The sequence below is a fragment of the Callospermophilus lateralis genome, chromosome 1 (genome assembly GCF_048772815.1).
Source record: "Callospermophilus lateralis isolate mCalLat2 chromosome 1, mCalLat2.hap1, whole genome shotgun sequence".
Classification (NCBI taxonomy): Eukaryota; Metazoa; Chordata; class Mammalia; order Rodentia; family Sciuridae; genus Callospermophilus; species Callospermophilus lateralis.
The window spans coordinates 141,749,067-141,769,792 of record NC_135305.1 but is presented as its reverse complement, the minus strand read 5'-3'; the positions used below and the strand labels follow the sequence as shown (position 1 = coordinate 141,769,792).

At 41.7% G+C, this 20,726-nt stretch overlaps 1 long non-coding RNA gene and 1 pseudogene across 1 annotated transcript; both read right to left on the bottom strand.

Moving 5' to 3' along the window:
- Nucleotides 1-4,345: 4,345 nt before the first annotated feature.
- On the bottom strand, nucleotides 4,346-6,674 carry LOC143399139 (chondroitin sulfate synthase 1-like; annotated as a pseudogene).
- Nucleotides 6,675-14,990: 8,316 nt separating this feature from the next.
- On the bottom strand, nucleotides 14,991-18,189 carry LOC143411696 (uncharacterized). The gene is made up of 3 exons (XR_013092887.1): nucleotides 18,141-18,189; nucleotides 17,661-17,685; nucleotides 14,991-15,034 (listed from the first exon to the last, which is right to left on the bottom strand). It is a non-coding gene; the product is annotated as an uncharacterized LOC143411696 (long non-coding RNA).
- Nucleotides 18,190-20,726: the final 2,537 nt, after the last annotated feature.

Here is a 20,726-nt window from a genome sequence, read left to right as displayed (position 1 = left end):
GTGAGATCAAGATGCTGAGTCCCTTCAGGCATAGGTCACTTCTGGGCTTCAGTTTTCTTGTCTGTAAAATGGGGAGAATGTTTCTTGTGTATCAGGGAGGTTATGAGGGTTAGTGAGACCAGCAGGTGTCTGATGAATGCTGGTTTCCTTGTTTGCTATCTCACTTTGGGTTCAGAACAACTCTTGGGGTACCCTTGGGGCAAGTGTCCCTGTTTTACAGATGAGAAAATGAGGACCCAGAGAAGATGAATGTAGGGTACAAATTTGTTCTGTAAGTGGGGTGAAAGATAAGCTAGAAACTAGAAATGAGCTTGTCCCTTGCATTTCCAGTCTTTGGTCCACCTGGAAGACTTGTGCCTGGCTCCCTGCCGAGTCAAACTTTGAGTTCTGTTAGGCAGTGATGGAGGAGGAGGAGGGGGATGGGCACAGGCTTAGAGTTGGGGTGCATTGAGGGAAAGGTATATTTTTCATAATTTAATGGTTATAGTGACTGGCTGAGTGCTTTACACACTTTAACCCTCCCCTATTTGAAGATGCTCAGGAAGTTGCCCTACTTTTGTGATGCCACAGGGCCAAGAAGTAGGCTAGAGTTGCTAGAGTTGTATTTTGAAGCCTGGACTTTGAATGGCACCAGGACATTCTTTGTTGATGATGACACTGTTCTCCAGATGGTGTCAGGCTGCTCAGTGCATGGGAAAACTCAAAGTTCTGAGTCCATTCTATGATGGCTGCTCAGTTAAACATGGGCCCAATCTGAACCTTATTGAATAGAGTTTTCTTCTGCCTTACTTGTGCACTGGTGCCATTTGGGCTCCTTCACATCTCTGTACTCTGATGCCCTGAAGACTAGTGTACAAATGTTTGAGATCCTTAGGACTTTGGATTTTACCTCCTGATGAAAACTCCCTGCTCTGCCACTCATAGGACTGAAGTGTGGATCAGTACTTTTGTTTTCCTATTGCTTTTTCTGCCAGAAGAAAAAAATTAAGTGTTAATTAATACATGATATCTATACACATTTATGGGTTACAGTGTGATGTTTAAATATGTGAATTTATATTTATACATATATTTCAAATGACTAGGTCAGGGGCATTGGCAAATGCATTGACTCAAACATTTATCATTTCTTGTGTGGGAAACTGTCAAAATCCTCTCAATTAGCTACTTTGAAATATACAATGAATTGTTGTGAACCATAATTACCTTGTTATACCATAAGAAATTAAATGCATCCCTTCAAGTTCAGAAATGCAGCTCTGTGGGAATTTGCCTTGTTTTGTTTTAGCGATTATTAAAGGGGTCTCCTACGAGCAACCAAGGTAAATTTTCCAAAAGTTCTCTTTCAAGAGTTGCTTGTTTTGAATTATAAACTCTTCAAAATTCCAAGTAAGTTTGGTGAAAATCAGTCTAGCAATATCCATGGGATGTAGTAATGGAAATGGAATTTCCCATTGTGAGTATAGATCGTGGGAGTCAGGAAAAAATATGGAGCTCAGCATTTCTTCATGTCTCTTAAGCCCAAGTGTTGAACATCTTTTATTCTGGACTGTGTTTTCAAGGATATTTGTATAGTGAGCAACCTTGGAAGGTAGAGTGTTTCCCTTTGGAACATAGAACAGGTAGGCTTGCTGTTCAAAATAAAACATTTGGGGTGCTCAACTCCGGTTCACAAATATCACCTGACCTTCTTTGCATGGCTTTGTGGAAACAGTGCAAGAAAGTGCTGCTTTGGGGCACCTGCTATTGCTGTGAGTGACAATCTGTTCTTTGTCTCTGATCTAGGAGTCAAAATATTGTGTTCTGCAGCATCTGTGAAACTGTGGCAAGCTTGCAATTTGGCTTGTAAATAAGGTAAAGTCTCAGAACCTTCACAGTTATCAATAATGATCATGAAGAGATGAAAGAGATAAAATGAAGGTTGGTAATCATAACTGAATGATTTTTCTTAACTCATCAGATCAGATTTCAAGGATCCCCAGGCTGGATCTTTCCTTGGCACAATGTTGTTTTCTCCTTTTCTGAGGGCCAAGACTGGTGCTAATAAACCCCACATGTCACTGAACTTGCAGATGAACAAGGTGGTGTAAAAGATGTCTTGCATGGCTCAGGGGACAAGCCCTGGGAGGTCCCTGAGCCAGTTCAGCTTCTCTCCTGTGGGGGTGCATGCCTCACTACTACCTCAGGCCTTGGACTCCTCACATCCCGGGGACTGGTGACAGGTTCCATCCTAGGAGTCTGGGCTACAGCTGTTCCATCCACAGCACCCCTATATGGGCATGGCTATCTCACTACTCAGGACCCAGAAGCTGTGGTTTCCCCAAGAGACTGTCCCAAGTCTCAGGGAGAATAAATGAAATTGTCCCTAAACACAGCATCCCCAGCTATACTTCCCCCAGGCTCAGCTGCCCTCTCCCGATCAGCTCATGCACCTGCAGCAGATGTCTCACCAGAGACCCCATCCTCACATGGTGGCCACACTCAGAAATTCAAAAGCCCAGGTCTGGCCTGATCCTGAGAGATCCTCAGGGGGCTGGGCAGGGGATCTCCCCAGCTGTTGCTGCTGCAGCTCTAGGTGCCCACACCCTCCCCTGCTCCAGACTGACATACACTGAGAGCTGAATTCTGGCAGTGACAGAGGAGTCTGGGTCTAGCTGGCCCTTTTCTCAGTGTCTCTGGAGCCTGGATTGTCTCTCCTGGTGAAAAGGGGTAGATATGCTTTTCCAGTTGCTCCCATCAGAAGTACTTGTCCTAGCCTCCTGCCGCCTCACTTCTGCTCACACATCTCAGAGACTCTCCCTGTGGCTATGGGACACTCATCTTTCCCAGGCCCAGGTGTCCTCAACTTCCTTCTCCCTTTCATCCCCAATGGTTCTTCTCATTTCATGTGGTTGTCCCACTGCAGAGTGGGGAATTGGGGATTCTGTGGCAGAGGATGATGATATTGTTCTGGGGACAAAACAATGGTTCTGAGCCTCAGAATTCTCAGGTAGGGGCTAGCTCTGTAGATCCAAGTCCCCTTGGAAGCCTCCAAAATCTTAAGAACCCTGCCTCCTCTGGTAATATTTGGGGAGGAGAGTATCCCCTACCTACCTCAACTCTCCCCAGGAATTAGGAGAGACTCTTCTCCCCTAGTAGAATATGGTATCACAGACTTACCAACCTGGCATGGATATTCTAGCTCCTTCTATTGATGACTTAGTGGAAGTACAGAGAGGGAGTTTTTCTTGCCTAAGACACACAGCAACTTTGTATAAAGTCTGTGTCCTTGGACTTGACTAGTACCAGCCAAGACCTTGGGAGGACCAGACATTTTAAAACACCTGGGATGAAGCTAGCCTGAAACTGGATGGTGGTTTTGGGGGACAATTTTAATTCTTTAACTTCAATCTCTCCATCTAAGTGTTTGGAATGGAACCTGACATGGACAATCCAATACTGGCCAGCAGAGAAGGCTGGTCATTCAGTGGAAGGCTGCACGGGTGGTTACAGGAAGAGGGATGCAGGGATAAAACTCTGGTTCTGCATTCCTGCAGTGTTAGCTTTCCATCATTCTAACAAACACCAGAAAAAAACAACTTAAATGGATAAAAGGTCTCTTCTGCCTTTCTGGAATGGATGTTTTGGTCCATGATTAGTTGACTCCATCACTTTGGCCCTGAAGTAAGGAAGTCGATCGTGTTGGGTAGCACATGGTAGAGAGGATCTGCCCACCTCACGGCAGGTAAGGGAAAGAGGAAAAGAGAGAGAAACGGGGACTCCATTTTCCCCTTGAAGGGTACACCATCTATGACTGAAGACCTTCCACAATCCTCAGATCTTAAAGGATTCACCATCTCAACGCTGCCATAAGACCAGACTGCAACATCAGTTGCATGCACTTGCTGCTCAACTTCCTGTAATAGAACTTGAGATGACTTTATAAAAACTTGTAAAAAGAGAAAAAACTGAGCAATATTAAAAAACAGAATGTTACAGTGTTTTGTTTCTTTTTGTTACAATAATAACTCAAGAGAATGTTCAGGACTTTTGTCATAGGACTATAGAGAAGGGACCTGGAAGGCATTCAAGATATTTTTTTCATGCAAGACATTTCAAATCATCCAAGACATTTCTGCTACATAAGGTTCAAAGGAATACGTGTTCAAAGGCAAACACTAACCACAATTTTGTTCACGAAGCTGAATATTAAAGGAGTCCTATGAAAGAAAATCACTTAGAAATTGTATCCTTGCATGGACTTTAATAGCTGATCTTACAAAAAAATTAAATAGATAATTAAAAATGTTTTGACCAGTGGAGTTGACTGGCTGCTTTGACTGTAACTTGGATTATTTTTCTCCAGTCACCTTTCAGCTAATTGCTGCATAGAACCATGTGATGATGCTTTGGACCCCAAATACACTTTGTATTCCTTGGGATCCAGATTGGAGTCATGGAAGACAGGGTGCTGGACATGCACTACTCCTACCTCCTGGCTTCTGAACATCTTCAAACCTGCTTGGAAAACATTGCTGAAGATTTCCACATCCTTCATCCCCAGGCGTGGATGTCCTTTAAGTACCAGTAATGCCAAAAACATAGTTTCTCCAGAAGCCAGTTTTTTTGAATAAAAGGAAAAATGGTTGTCCCTCACAAACATGTCAAAATGTCCAGATAATGGCATCAGTATATGACATTTTCATCTTTGGGCTCTTTGCATTTGTTCTTGGATCCAGGGAACTGGAAAGGAAGAAGCTTCTTCAGGGAACTAGAGAGGAAGAATAGGTTTTCAGACTTCTGGTTGATTCTGTTGGCCAGCTCCTGAGTGTCTAGTTTCTCATGCTCCACAAACTGGATCTTGCTGAAAATCTGCTATAGGTCTGCATGCCTCGTCACTGGAACTGACATCTTCTTGCCTTTATACTTCCTGGGTAGAAGAAGCAGGTTCAGAATGTACTCTGCCCCATACATGGAATTCACCACAAGACGATAGCCACCTCGGATATCCTTGAAATCCATGATGCATTCCCAGGTCTTGGTGGTGGCCTTGATCATTTCCACAACCTACATGAAGATATCATCCAAGGGCTGGAGATGTGGCTCAAGCGGTAGGGTGCTCGCCTAGCATGTGTGCAGCCTGGGTTCGATCCTCAGCACCACATACAAAACAAAGATGATATGTCCGCCAAAAAACTAAAAAATATTAAAAATTTCTCTCTCTCTCTCTCTCTCTCTCTCTCTCTCTCTCTCTCTCTCTCTCTCTCGGGTGCAGATTGGGTAACTGTCCACAGGCAAATATGAATTCTACCCAGTCAGAAATTCCCATTGCAGAATTTCCTCTTGATGGCAGGACTGAAACCTCATGAGGGAAGCAAGGATTCCCAGATGTTGGTCCTCTTTATGCATCTCTGTGTTGCTGTATTTGCTCATTAGGATGATTTCTCATTGGAACTATATTGTGTGATGCTGCTGCTCTGCAATTTGCTGACTGAGAATGTAGCTGTGCAGTTTGTGCTGGTAGCTTGGGTTTTTGTTCAGGTTGAAGGTGATAGCTTAGTGAATCTTACTGCAATGGAGATCTCAGATGTACCCCTTCTTGTTCTTTTCAGAATTCTCATTAAAAAAAAAAAAAGCTGATGCATCTCACAAGACCCAAAACACTTCTGTGGAGCTCAGTCCTGTCTGCCTGAGAAACAGGGGCTCACTGATATTCAAGCTCCTCAGAAATCTCTTCAGATAATCTCCTTTGATATAAAGATCATCATCTGCTTCCAGATCACTGTCCAAGCAGTGCTCATGCATATATTTAAGCATCATAAAAGTCTTCTGGGGTAGGTAAGTGACATCCACACCCCACAGTGGCACTACTGGAATTGGTACAGATGTGTCTGAACCCTCAGTAGAGAAAAACTCCACTATCCCAAGAATTGCCTTAGGTCATGTTCTGAAGGTGGTCACAGCAGGAGTCTGAAGTATTTCTGGGTGGTCATGACTCCCACAAAGAGCAGGTTCCTGTCATGTGAGGCCACCAACTTGGCAAAGCCTTATGGCCACAGCTGTGCCTCACGGACATCTTCCTGTGCCCTGCAGCCTGGGTCTTTTGCTGTGCCCACAGTCCTCCGTCTGCTGTGTCATCACTGATGTGCTGGTCCCACTGGTTGTAGCTCTGAAGCACAGAGCAGAGCAAGCCTGTGAAGCCAGCACAAAGCCCAGCAGGACCCAGATCTGAGGCCACAAGCAGAGCTAGACTCACCAAATTGCCTGGAGCCATGCCCATGCCACTCTGCCTGCAGGGCCGCTCCCACCACCTATGTTCAGGAGCCCACCCACCACAGCTTCCAGTGGCAGAGACCAACTTGCCCTCGTGCCAGAAGGCCTGGTCCCAGATGCTCAGCCGGTGACTAGGGCCAGTCATGCCCATGGCTGCCACAAAGCTGACAGCAGGCCTGATGCTGAAGCTTCATTATGCACACCGACCCACACCACAGTGATGTGCTCCTTTAAGAGGGGAACATGCCCTGCACATGCAAGCTGCATCTCCTGAGCAAGGCTGCCATGACTATTCTTGCTTTGCCATGGGAGTGTGGGGGCAGTGCAAAGGCAATGACAATGCCCTGATGGCACCCAGGCAGGCGCTGCCCCTGTTCTCCTTGTGGCCTAGACTGCTGCTGCTGTTGCACATCCTCAGACATGGCTCACCATTTCCCTTTGATATATTTTGAGTTGATTTTTATGCAATGTGAGAAATAAGGGTCTAGTTATATTCTTCTACATATTCCACCATGCCCTTATACTAAGCGGTTTCTGTGATAGAGTCAGAAGCTCATGAAGACCTGTGAAGTCATGAGCCAAAAATTAATGTGCCCTTCTCTAACTTGTTCCTGTCAGGTATAATGGTCACAGTGAAAAAGAGCTGACAACCACAAATGGGACAGTTACAGACCACATTTGTGGTTCTGGTAGTCCTGCCCAGCATGAAATACCAAGGGGAGTCCTAAGACTTAAGAAGGGTAAGAGATGGGAACTTCACCTGAAGAATTAATATCTCTGCTAAAGGTACTTACATAGCTGATCATAAATCCTAACAATGATATAGTTTTGTACTTTAGTTTCTAACATATTACCATGTGAATTAAAGACAGGATAAATAAAGTTCACAGTTTGAATCAATAATGGAAATGAACACAAGAATGCCAGTATGCACATCATACTTATGACAACAGCATCATAAACAAGAAGGAATACATGAGGGTAGGAGGAGAGGGAACATAGTAATAGAACTCAGGCAGCATCATTGCAAACTATGTTGGTATTGATGTAAAGCACATAGAAACCACTATAAAAATAAATTTCAAGTATAGATAAAAGGACATGAAAGGTAACAAAAGTGGTATGATAGGGGAAAATAAACCAATCACAATGGAATCTGCTAGGGGAGCAGTGAGGAACCTAAAAAAAAAAAGGATAAAACACATGTAGAAAACAGCACATAGGCAGAAGTCTGTCATTATCTGTGATGACATTAGATGGACACATGAATCTTGGTTTCTCAATACCTAAGAAGCCTGCATCCACACAAATTTTCACACAATTACTCTACACTATTGCATGTGGGGAGATCAGCTTGGGTTTGACAGATTCTCTTCCAACAGATACAAAGAACCTGTTGACATGAACTTGAATTGCCATGACTTCCCATGCACTGTCAATGCCACCAATCTGAGTCACAGTTTTGCCACAACTGGCACAGAGTGAGGCTGGACATACTGACAATAGGTGCTCCAGTGACAGAAGATTTGGGTTCCTCAGGAGAGGGGCTGCCACTCTGTGAATCTTAAACCAGCAAATGTCAGTGGAAGGGCATTCAGAGGAATCCAGAGAGAAGCTGGTGTGGCATAGAGTTCAGGAGTCAGGCCATCCTTGGGGGTGAAAAGGAGGAGTCCAACTATAGTCCCTGAATGGACATCAGGAGTTTTTAATCTGTGTCTGGGGTTGCAGTGACATTGCAGTGATATTCTGAGGGTCAGACTAACACAGGATCACCCCCAGGACACTGGAAATAGCCAAGGCACAAAGAGGACCTCACCTGGAAAATGCACTGAAGGAGGCTGATTGTATGTGTAAGCCTGGCAGACTACACTGGTTGAATTTCATAAGGGAGAACACGCTAAGCTCCAGATGCTGTAGGAGGGAGCAGAGTGTGAGAAGATGGGGCTCCTCGGGTCTATTTTCTTCTCCCAGCATGACTGCATGTGCCTCCTGCTAGTCTCAGGGAACTATTTATCACTGTCCAGAAGTCATCTATGGGAAGGCTTCTCTATCCTAGGGTCTTCCAAAAATGCCTGCACAGTCTTCTCTGGCATTTCCTCCCACCTCCAGCCATACATACCTTTCCTCAGGAAGAATTTCCTATGTGGTCTTGCATGAGGGAAGGGGGCACTTGGTCACTTCCCCCTGCATGGACAGGCTCCCTGAGGAGAATCTCAGATTGACACTAACTCTCATCTGCCTCAGTTCATATCCCTGACCCTGGAATTCACCTTAGTTCAGAGGCAGGACCCTCTCTGCTTGAGGAATACTTGACAACTCATTTTTTAAAGCTCAGCCATGGAAACTGTGATACTGATGAACTTCACAGAAAATAGAAGACCTAAATTTGTTTTGTCCATCAGGACTGGATTGTGGTTCTGTTTAGCATGTCACATAAAGCATGGAAGATTAAAAAATGAGAATAAATGTAGCCACTGACAGTACACTGCAGAATGAGATGTGTCAAACACAATGTTTGAGACTAAAATTGGTGGTAAATCCACAAAAGTAGGCAGTAGATTAAGGAAAAAATGTATAACATGTGAAATGCATAAAAGCATGTCAACAAGACAGAAACATTAAATGAAATGCCAAAGATGAAACCAAAGTCCATGTGGGAGATACTGAGAGGACTATGAGGAATGTGAGGGTCCATGGTGACCTTATGCTGAGTCACTTGTCATCAGTGGTCTCTCAGCAGGGAGCTGCCAAGCCCATGAATAGGAACATGAAAGGGCAACAGCCCATCTGAACTAGACCTGGATTTAAAAAAAAAAAAAAAACAGCTCAGAAGAATTGGAAAAGTGGGAAAGGGGTCAAAACCTGGAAAGTGACTATAACCAACGGTCAGGGAAGTCAAGGTGATATTTTGCCCAAAGCAGCTTGAAGGAAGTTGAATGCTGAACCTCCAACTCCTAGGTCTCTTTTGTCCCCACAGCTAATTTGAATGTCTTCCTATTAGTAGCATGCCCAGAGGGTTCATAACTTCCATGTTGACTAAACACACACTTACCCCCAAAATCTAGAGATGAATGAGAGTGGTCTCAGAGAGCCTGGCTGTGCTGTGCATGTGAGGACAGAAATCAATGAAAAAGATGTCCCTAAAAGGCACTCAGGGACTCTTATGGTTTGGATATAGGGTGTGCCACAAATATCATGGGGGACGCAATGCAAGAATCTTGAGAGGAAAAAATGAAAAGGTTGTGAGTTGTAAACTAATCAGTGGTTAAATCCAATGATATAGATGGTAACTATATGCAGGCAGATTGTGGCTGAATGAGGTTGTCTGGGGATGAGACTTTGGGGTTTCTATTTTGCTCCTGGTTTCTCTGGGACATAGAGGTCTCTCTGCTTCCTGATTTCATGATTCAAGATGCTTTTCTTCTCTATGTCATTTGGCCATGATATTCTGCCTCAGTTTAGAAACAGCAATTAAGATGACCATATATGAACTGACAAATCTCAAAGGCTGAGTCAAAAAAGAAAATTCCTCCTCTCATTTTTTCTTGTCAGATTTTGATCACAGCAACAACATACCTGACTAGTAATGGACCAGGAAGGCCATTGTATCCTCAGAAAGCTCCTCTGGGATAATAAATTCCATGGTAAATATCCTGATGCCCCATCTAGTACCACTCATTCCTTGCATTTTGTAAAATGAAGATTGAGCCAGATGTCCTAGTTATTCTGGGTTATGAAAGAGTTGAAGCATCAGAACCATGCTGGAGGTGAATCCAAGGACATGTGAACCACCTGACCCCTCCTCTCTATATAGTGGCCTAACAGATACACATATGCAGGCATGAGTCACAGGATTGAAGGGATTCACTTCTAGCCTCCATGGCTTGTACAACAGAGAGCATTCCTCCTACTACAGAAATATACATGTGATCAATTTTGAGAAATACACTGAAACTATCACATTATAAACTAAACATGGCACCATATTCCAATGAGTTTCTGTCAACCAGAAACTCATTGCCACTTCCATGATCACTCAGTCTCCACCTAAACATAATTATGATATCCAGGCTTCATGTAATAAGATGATCCACCAAACTGCCACCCCCCAAAATGTGCATCTTTTCCAAGCAAGAGAATACATTAAATCACCAGACCTTGCCTTTTCTCTGGTGGCAACAGCCCAGGCTGCACCAAGCATCATAACTGGGGCTGCACCTTTTCTCTGAGAAGTGACCCTGAGTACTCTTCTCCAGCTGACCCTACCATAATGCCTTTGATCAGACAAATTCAGACCTCTGTCCTGCCAAAAGGAACTCCTCACACTAATGCTGCAATTGTCCCTCCAGGGCCAGAGGCTGGGTTGATCTACACACCCTACAAATATCTTACATGTTGGCACCAGCCACTTCAGTTCTCGAGTACTCTATTGAACCCAATGGTGTATGAGGTGCAGTGGCTACTAAAGTTCCAAGGCACAGTATGTGTGTCCATCCTTTCCAAAGGATTATGACTGAAAGTGGAGCTGACATTGGCAACTAACCTATGAACTTCTGATCTCTGAACTCTTTGCCCAGTAATGACCTGACCGTGCCTGCCTGCTGATCACTTAAATGGTTATTGCTTTTGCTTGCCTGTGGTCAGTGCAGCAGGCTGAGGGACTTGTCTGTTCATTCATCTTACAATCTAGGCAAACAAAAGACAAATAAAATGTTGCCATCCAGCTCAGCATTTTGTCACCCAACTCCATCCCTGTGTGGATGCAAGGGGTTCTAGAACCTGTATTGAATAGTAGTAAACTATTAGGACCCAAGTCATCCTACAGTACTGATCATCTTTCAATTTATTACCCCAAGATTAAATTACATTTTCGTTTAATGTGCCACTGCTCTGTCTTTGTGTTACACATGCTGTTGTTTGGATTTATTTACAATACAGGCTGTGCCATTATGATTTTAATTTTGTTATTTTAGTTGAATAACATGTAATACTCAAACACTTGAGGTGACAGTGAAAAATGATACTATAAATTCTTTCAGCTTCATTTCATATATATTTAACCTGAATATTTTGGATATTTATCAAAGTTCTTTTATGGGGAAAGAAAAATTATGAAATACTAGATGAGTAACATGTATGAGTAATGTTAGCTCTGAACAAATTTTGAAAATTTAGTTGACAAAATATTGGATCAATGAAAAAGAAGCATGAATTTTTAAATCTGAGTGCCTTAGTTCTCAGTACTACCATTCTTTTTTTCTTACATATTTTTTTAGTTATCAATGGACCTTTATTTTATTTATTTATATGTGTTGCTGAGAATCAAACCCAGGGCCTCACATAGGCTAGGTGAGTGCTCGAACATTGAGCTACATCCCCAGCCCATCATTCTTTTTTTTTTAAAAAAAAACTTTTTAGTTGTAGATGGATGCAATGCCTTTATATTATTTATTATATATGGTGCTTAGGATCAAACCCATGGCCTCACACATGTGAGGTAAGTACTACTTAGCTACAACCCAAGTCCCTGCATTATCATTCTTTATTGAACTTATTTCTTATTGAAGTACATAGTTTTAACACATATTTTTACAGTATTATGTAATTTTAGCATGGTAAGATTGGAGTGATGCCCATATGTTACCATAGAACAGATATTTATATTTTGTCTAGATTTATTATTATCTTAGTAATTTTCATGCTCTCTCTATATAGAAACCAACCTATTTCCAATGAGACACATGTCATTTAATGTATTTATCACCATTGGTACAAGTTTATAATGTATGTTTCCAACTTGTTTTATATGTATGTGATATATTACAAAAAATTCTTCTTGAGAAAAGAATATAAAATGTAAAACCACAATTTTTATAAATGAAAATTTCCAATTGTTTCCCAGCCCTTTCTTATATTGGGTGTCTTGACTTGAGATTTAATTAGCTATTAAATGGATAAATTAATTAAACAATTATGAAATTTAGTTGGAATTTTACTTAGCTTGCAATTTAATTATTCAATTCTTTATTGTACCTTGTCACCCACATCGTTAATTTAGTGAATGTTGTAATACCAACCTGAAAAGCAACCTAAAAAGCAAACTGAGGGGTATGGGAGGAGAGCACTGATGGTGATGGGGGTCACCAGGGTAACTACTTTGTAATTCATTGGGATCTACCTTCAGAACACCTACCTCTGTTTAGTGTGTTTTATTTTACAGAATGAGTTGAAAAAACAACTCTTACCAAGGAAATATAATTTTATATAAAAATTTAATAAGAAATACTAATATTAAAATTATTAAACAAAAAACGCATAAATCTGTAAATTCTATACATAATAGACTGTTGTGTCTTTGGAACCATAAAAACAGCTCCTTCTCCAAGTCTTGCTGGCTAATTCCAGGTCCTGCACACTACAGGTGTCATCTCTCCTGTGTCCCGGGGCCAAAATTACTTCTCTCCCAGGTGTTTTACGGAGTCTATAACACAGAATCAGGTTAAAAAAAAATGTCACTTTGGATGAGTTGCTGGCTACAGAGAGTGGCCAGGACCACAATTGTTCTCAGGAAATGCAAGATGAATTGGGGCCCTGATCTTTCCTGGGCTCTGGGCAGGGAGCACTGAAGCAGGTATGTTGCCTTCAGCTGAGGCTGTTATCTGTGGGCAGAGAATCTCTATGAATGTCCTCGGCAGCAAATTCTCACGGACATTCACCTTCAGAACCTTCTGAGGCTGCTCCCCTAGAGAGTAAACGTGAGGGAATAGGAAGGGTTCTCTAGGACATTTGGGTGTAAAGACTGAGTAGCACACATCTGGGACCCTGAGGAGCAGCCCCTGTGATGACACAGGGTGGAGCAAGGACCCTGCTCCTCCAGCCCTATCCTCTGTAGCTCCATCCTCAGACCGCTTCCTGCACTGATTTTAATCAAATTGCACCTCCTCTTGCATGGCCATGGTCACATGTAACTGGGGCCACTTCAGTGCTCTATTTCTTCTGATGGATTGCATAAAGTGCAACAAAGAAACTTAAGGAAGCAATGGAGAATATGTGATTTTGACCTCTCCTCTCCCTCACATTTTTTCCACACGCAAATTTCCTCTTCCTAAACTGCTTTATCACTTTTGCTGCATTGAGCCCACATTTTAAACCAGGAGAGGGCCCCTGGAAACAATTCATGTTATGGGAACTACTTTCCAATTGTGTAATCTTGACCTAGGAAAGGAAGGGTAAATTCATGCATGCTCAGAGTCATCAAAGGCAGAAGAACCCAGCTACTCAGTGGTCACTAGAACAGAGCCAGATTATTTATGTCTCATGCATCAGGCAACAACTCAGTATTTCTGATGCTCCCTACAACTCAAACTCAGTGTATGGGTATGCAGTATTGCTCAGCATGATTCAGTGATGTTGCCTGTGGTAAAAAAACTACGGAAAGACTAAGAATGTTAGTGCAGAGAGATTTAAGAGAAATTGAAGGTCCAAGGACCTCAAAGATCTGGATGAGGAAAGCACATTTAGAAAAGTTGTAAATATGGGAAAGATGAAACATAGAAAAGCTACAGAGGCTCTACATAAGAAAGGATAAATAAGAGCACCAATAGGAAATCAATTACGTACAGATTTCTGGTACTTTTCTCCTTCTCCTTCTCCTTCTCCTCCTCCTCCTCCTCCTCCTCCTTCTCCTCCTCCTTGTCCTCCTCCTCTGCATCAGTTTCTATGTCTTCCCTATGGACCATGGCCTTGATGGTAATGATGTGGCCTTAGAAAAAGGAAAGGCAGAGTTAAAGGTGAGAACTTGAGTTGCTCCATCTCCTGGTGTCCTAGAGACAAAGTCCAGCTCTCCATTCTTCCTCTTGTCTGCACTTCTGTCTCCTGGCCTCCATCACCTCACCTCTGCAATGAGAAACAGATCTAGGATACTAAGAGCACTTTTCCAGTTCACATTCTGCCACTGTACTCAGTAGGGATGTCTGTGTCATCCTGTTCCTCCATGAGGCAGCCACAGTCTCTCTGACTTTCCAGAGTTAGGCCTCTTGAATACAAGCACATTCAGATGTTCCTCCTAGTCCCAGGGCTTGGGAATTAGATGAAGACTGGAGGTTGGAAACATGCTCAAGGAGGAACTTCTCCCCACTCTTTTACAGGAGAACACAGTGACCTGTCAAGGGAGCACTGAAACAATTTTCTTTAAGTCCCTCACAGTTGGGAGTTTATTTTAAACCAGGAGTAGACAAAACACAGAAGAGAAAGTGCTGATCTAAGAAGAGAACATGCAGAGGGGAATTATGACTTCTTATTTACTGCTTATCACTAGTGAGAGCTTCAATTACAGTTTCACAAAGTCACTTTAAGAAAGTGGGTTCTGCTCTAGATTCCTTCCATTGTGCATCAAACCTAAAGTGCAGATCTTAATTCTTTCATGTACAATGAAAAAAAAATAGCCAACAATAAAAGCCAAGCTACTTGATGCTTAGAAGAGGCAAATTCAGGACAGAGTGGGACTTGCATGGAAGAGTGTGTTTAACTGTCAAAGCAGAAAAACGTCTTCTTACAAACAGGATGCTCAAAGTCATGAGGTCTACTAACTCTTACTTTTATAAAAGCAATACATATTGCTGTTTATTTTTATTTCACGCCAGTTCCTCATTTCCCACATTAGTTAGGTGAACTCAACTCCTAGAAGGAAACCTTTCCCATTCTCTCATACCCTTAGGGCTGTTCCTACCTGCAGTCTCTTCCTCGTCACTGCTTGAATCATAATCTTTGGTCCATGTCCAACCTTTAGAAATACAAACATCAGCAACAGCATTACTAAAGATTGTCTCATACATTCTTTGTCACAATTAAGCTCATGATGGCTACTAGGATTGCATGATATTTGTCCCACACAGAATTGTGTGATTGAGGCTTGGTCCTTAGTATGGTAATAATGAGAGTTGTGGCACCTGTATGAGGAAGGGTCTCCTTGGAGGCAATGAGGTCATTTAAGGGTATGAGACTTGGAAGTAGGAATATAGATTTCTCAAATCTTGTTAGATCCTGGTTATATAAGAAGAGAAAATGAATCATCTTCTCCCTGCTGGCTTCCTGTCTCCCCATGTGATGGCTCCCTCCTGCACCTGCATCCATGCTGACACCACCAATCATGCAATGCAGCTAAGAGGGCATTCACTAAAGCCAACTGTTTGCCAGTGCCTAGCTCTTGTATCTTAAGAACTGTAAGCTAAACACACCTGTATAAATTATTCAGTCTCAAGGGTTTTCTTATTAGCAAGCAAAACAGAGTCATACTTAATATTAATGGTCAGGATCACCCTGATCTCTGTTCTGGCTTCTCAGACCATCTCTAAGCTCTGGGGAGTCAGAGGCCTCAAACAGGATGCTGCAAACAATTGCAAACCTTCAAGATAGAAGGTTTCAAATTTTAACTACTTTCTTCCATTGGCACATTATTACTCTCTCTTTGAAACAGACCAATTTGACATGCAAACCTTAATGCCAACAGTTTCAGGAATACAAACTCACAAAACATACACTGTGCCATCATCAGAGCAGCTGCCCATGAGAGAATGGGAATGTTCTCTGCCTTCTGCACATGGGTCTACTGGCCACTTGAAATGTGGAACTGGGATAAGACTTTGAAAGTTTTGTATTTAAATTTAAATAAAATTAAAAATATACACCATATCCAAATAGTGATTGCTATTTTTGATAACCAAGACCTGGAGTTCAAAGATGAAGCAAGCATGAATTTCCTTCCCCTAGGTTTCCTTGGACATCAGTTTGCTAGCATAAACTCACTGCTCATTTAAAAGTAGACTGTGGACTCATGCAAAAGGGTCAGGAACTCTCTGAGGGACTGAGTGCTCTGCATCAACAAAATCAATATTTAAATCCAGATGGCTCCCCACAAGGTTAGGCACATACTACCTAAAGCTGATGAGAAATGTGGGACACAGTGCTATCTTCTAAACTTCCCTAACGATTCTGACTGGTCCTGGTGAGATGCCAGGTGGATAACTGGCTCACTGTAGAGCCCCACATGCTGGTCAAGTGAGGTTTTACCACAGAGGGGCATTCATCAAATGCTGATAGGGACTAAGATGAAGACACTCTGCCCAGGGATGAGCTCAGTGGTCCCACCCTCACAGTGACCAGTCAGTGTCAGTATCCATGTATGTATGATTAGAAGGACCTAGACAGCATTTGAGACCAACAATGTGAAGACCTATGTGATATCCTGCAGGCCACACAGGAAGCAGCACAGACCTAAACTGTGGGATCAGACACCACTGCTGAGCTGAGCTTGATCTTCACTGGACCCCATCTTTTGCTCTGTAACTAGATGAGCTGCAGCTGCTCTGGTAATTCCCAATGAAAATACCTACAGTTTAAACATGTTTCCCATAAAGTATTGTCTATCAAATGACCCAATAAGGCAGATTTCAATGTCAGTTGGAACATGCAAACAAACCCCTTCCTTAGCTACTGGAAATGCTGACCTGGGCATTTTCTCTGTCTCAAATTCCTACCATAAGTGAGCACAGTGTGCTGGTGGATCTGAGGGTTCCTGTTAAGTATTGACCCTGTCCAGAACTTTGTGCTTAGAATAGGAATTGGAAAATAAATTCTGACACCTCTCAGAGAAATGTATATGAACGTGAAAAGCTGTCATGAGTGAAGTGTGATGAACAATCAAATGCCCTGACTAAATACAGGGCCATTGACAGGTGATGTTTGTTATTAAATGAAGTTGCTACTGGTGCAGAGACAGGAATGAAACAGAGTTTTTTTCCTTATTGAGTGTTGTGAAAATTTTCCATGTTTGGATGGGATATATTTTGCATGTTAATTGAGGTATTCATGGCATGGAATGAACTGCACACAATGAAAATTCATCATTTGCTCTATTCACACATATACAAAATCATGATCTAATGGACATGGTGTTTTTTTGTTTAAACAGGTGGTCATTGGCATCTTGGTGTGTATATATCTAGAGAAACACAAATGTGCAAAAATGAATACAAAGGTACACTCAGAATCAAGTGACATGAATGTACCCAGAGAAACACATACAAATCTCTTCTGGAACTAACCACATCATTCAACTCACACAGGTGCTATCAGGAACTATGGAGAATGGCCATAGTTTTTCTTGTGTGTTTTTTTTTGTGTGTGTGTGTGTATGTGTGTGTGGGTGTGTCCATATGTTTGTTTGTGTGTGTGTGTGTGTGTGTGTGTGTGTGTGTGTTTAATCAATTTGGACCACAAGCTCCTCACTTCTCATTCTCAAGGAGGTAGTGAAATTTCTGAGACTCTCAACTCAAAAGGAAAGAAGACTGTCCAACCCTTGGCATCATCTACATTTTGCATCAGGAAGAGATTGAGGCCAGGATACATACCAATTATGGGTCCTCTTGAATCCTCCTGTAAATACAGAAAAGGAGTCACTATGAGGATCAAGCCATGCTCTATCCTGTATGCACAAGTCCTTTTTTATTTTTTGATATTAGAAAATCCAATGAGAAAGTGGTCAATTCAAGGAAACTCAAAGGCAAGGACAAAGCAAATGTACACTCACCAAATGACACAAGCTTCTCTAGGGGAATTTGTGTCACAGGTCTATATGAAGTGATAAATAAGGAATTCAATGGCCAGGAGGAAAAAACCACAGACAGGCACAAAGCTTGCTATTATACAGTGTGAATCTAATATTCTTTCTTGTGAATGTTGCCTTCAGTGAGGTCTCAGTTGGCAACAGACACCCCCATAAAAATCTGCACACACAGAAAATTGTTTGTCATCTCCAAGAAATCATATTACAAGAGAAAGATAAACTAAAAAGTAACACTTGGATTTCAGAGGAAGAAAAACAAACTTACCATGGCTTTTGATGGGGCCTCCTGACCCATGCTTTCTCCAGGAATGAACTCCACCATTCCATTTGGGGGAACTAGGAGGATGCAGAAAGACTATTATTATATGGCTTATTGCGTATGAATTTTTCAGGGTATTTCTTGATATGAACAGCAGTGAAAATACACAGCAAAGAAAAGAACAAGAATTAATGAGAAGCAGAGCCTTTGGTTTTCCAGCTAGACTAGAACCACGTGTGATATGTACATTTGAAATTTTGTACCCCTAGGTATATATCTTTCTAGGGATGACCACTGAGGCCACTTTAAAAGTATGGAAAATATCTCACATCTCTGTAGGAGATATGAGTACACTAATACATTGGAATAATCTGGAGTGTGATATATCACTAAGTGATGAATACATTTCCCTATCCAAAGCATCACCATCAGGATAATTTCCTGAATTCTTATATCTTCTATCACTTACAGAGTCAAGAATCTGAATCTTTTCACTCAGCATCATCTCTATCTACCGAGTGGGCCTAGTAACCAGAACTTAATATCTGTGTGTCATGAAGTGTGAAGGAATTGTATCATACAAATCATGCATTAGTGTTGGTTTTTATTTTTAGAAAATGGACTCTTTTGCTGGGCATGTTAGAACAGAATTTCTGAGGAAGCTCCCACAGCCTCACAAACGCATACACAATTATTACACATGGACATGCTCAGAGATACCTCCCCACCTTCATTCACATAAATGCACACCAACAAAAAGACAGCTGTTTCAGGATCATGGTAGATGGCCACAATCCTTCACTGGATTTTTGCTTTGTCACCAAATCCCAATCCTCATTTCCAAAAAAAATATCTAAATCCAGGATAACTTTTTTCATAGAGACAGGAAGGAATGTGTGACCTATCTAAGTACAGAGGTTTTCCTCAGTATGTTAGGAAGTTGAGAATACTTACATTTCCCATTTGCTGCAGAGGATACCTGTAGTTCCAGAAAAGAAGACAGTGTGAGCAGGAGATCATTTTCGCAAGTCTATTGTTGGCTGTGGTGACATTAGATAACTAGATGGGAAAATGCAGTTGGAGCAAAGATCACAAATTAAGGCAGAGAGGGCACTTGTGAAAATACTAGAGCTTTGCATGAGAGATTTCTCAGGTACAATTTTATGACATGCACAAAATTCATTTTCTACCAAGGAAAAGTGCCACTGAGGAAAATGCTCACTGCAATCATTTGACAATGGTTGTTGTCATATGTGAATGTCATCTTGAATCATTCTCACAAGTAATAGATGTATAGTCATAATTTCACCACAAAAGAAATTGTATGAGTCACCTCTAATCATCACTGTCATATTTTCATGCAGGAATTTGAATTAAAAGGAACAGAACAACACTTATATCTTAGACAAAGAAGAGTCACATTACCTCAGCAATACAATTTATTTGGTCTCCTCCCAAATCCACTGATGCCACTTGCATGATGACCTGATTGCCATCTAGAGAAATACAGGGTCATTGTCAGTACATTGGTTTGCTGATGAATTACTCCAGGGGCTTCCTTACTGTGGACATGGGTCTAGAGTGTATGGAGATGGTTGTATAACACACACAGGCTCCGTTACTGCTGGAATATGATTGTTTCTGAATGGCAGAGGAGCATACCAGGAAACAAAAATTAAAAATATAGAATAAATGGAAGGAACTACAATGAGAAATGAAATATTCTATTGTTACTCTAGTAGTTTCAGCATTCCTTCATAACACTTGACAGATCCATCAGGAAGAAAAGAAAAAGTATACTCTTGAATCAATCATCGCTATTGTGGGTCATATTACTTCCACCCCAATACATGTTTAAGTCCTAACACCAGTACCTCCAAATTTTACTGGGTTTTAAATGAGAGTCATTGTGATCTTAGCAATTAAAGGTATCTTCTTGGAGCAGGGTGGACCCATTCTGCAAATAGGGCATCTGTTATCATAAGAAGTTGGGGCACATTCATGAGGGACTAATGCCATGTGATGATGGAAGCAGAGAGTAAAGTGCTGCAGTTGAAAACCAAGCAGAACAATGATGGCCACCAAACCATAGAAGTTAAGAATGGGCAGGAAAAATTCTTCCCTAAAGTTTTCAGAAGTAGCATGTTTCTGCTAACAGGTCAATGTGGGATTTCTAGGGAATAGAGCTCTAAGATAGTATAGTTGCATTACTTCAACCCAAGAAAGCTGGTAATTAGATTTGGAAACCCTAGGAATTTACCAACACAATTATCATTCACATTGATCTAATTGGCATTTGTACAAGTACTTCATACAACCACAAGAGAATAAAATTTGTCTTCAAGTTCACATGAGTTATTCATCAAGATGGAGAATATTTTGGCCTTAAACATTCCTTGGTGTCTTAAGATATTGTACAAATGTGCTGTCAGGAAAAGGGAAGTTGGCAGATTGGAGGAAGGATGCACCCAGACTTAGAAGGCAAGAAGACTGCTTCTCAGTGGGGGGGAAACTAAAGGAACTCACCAAAACTTAATAGTGAATGAAAAAAATCATAGAGGCATATAAAGTCAGAAAATTAAGTAAAAGAAA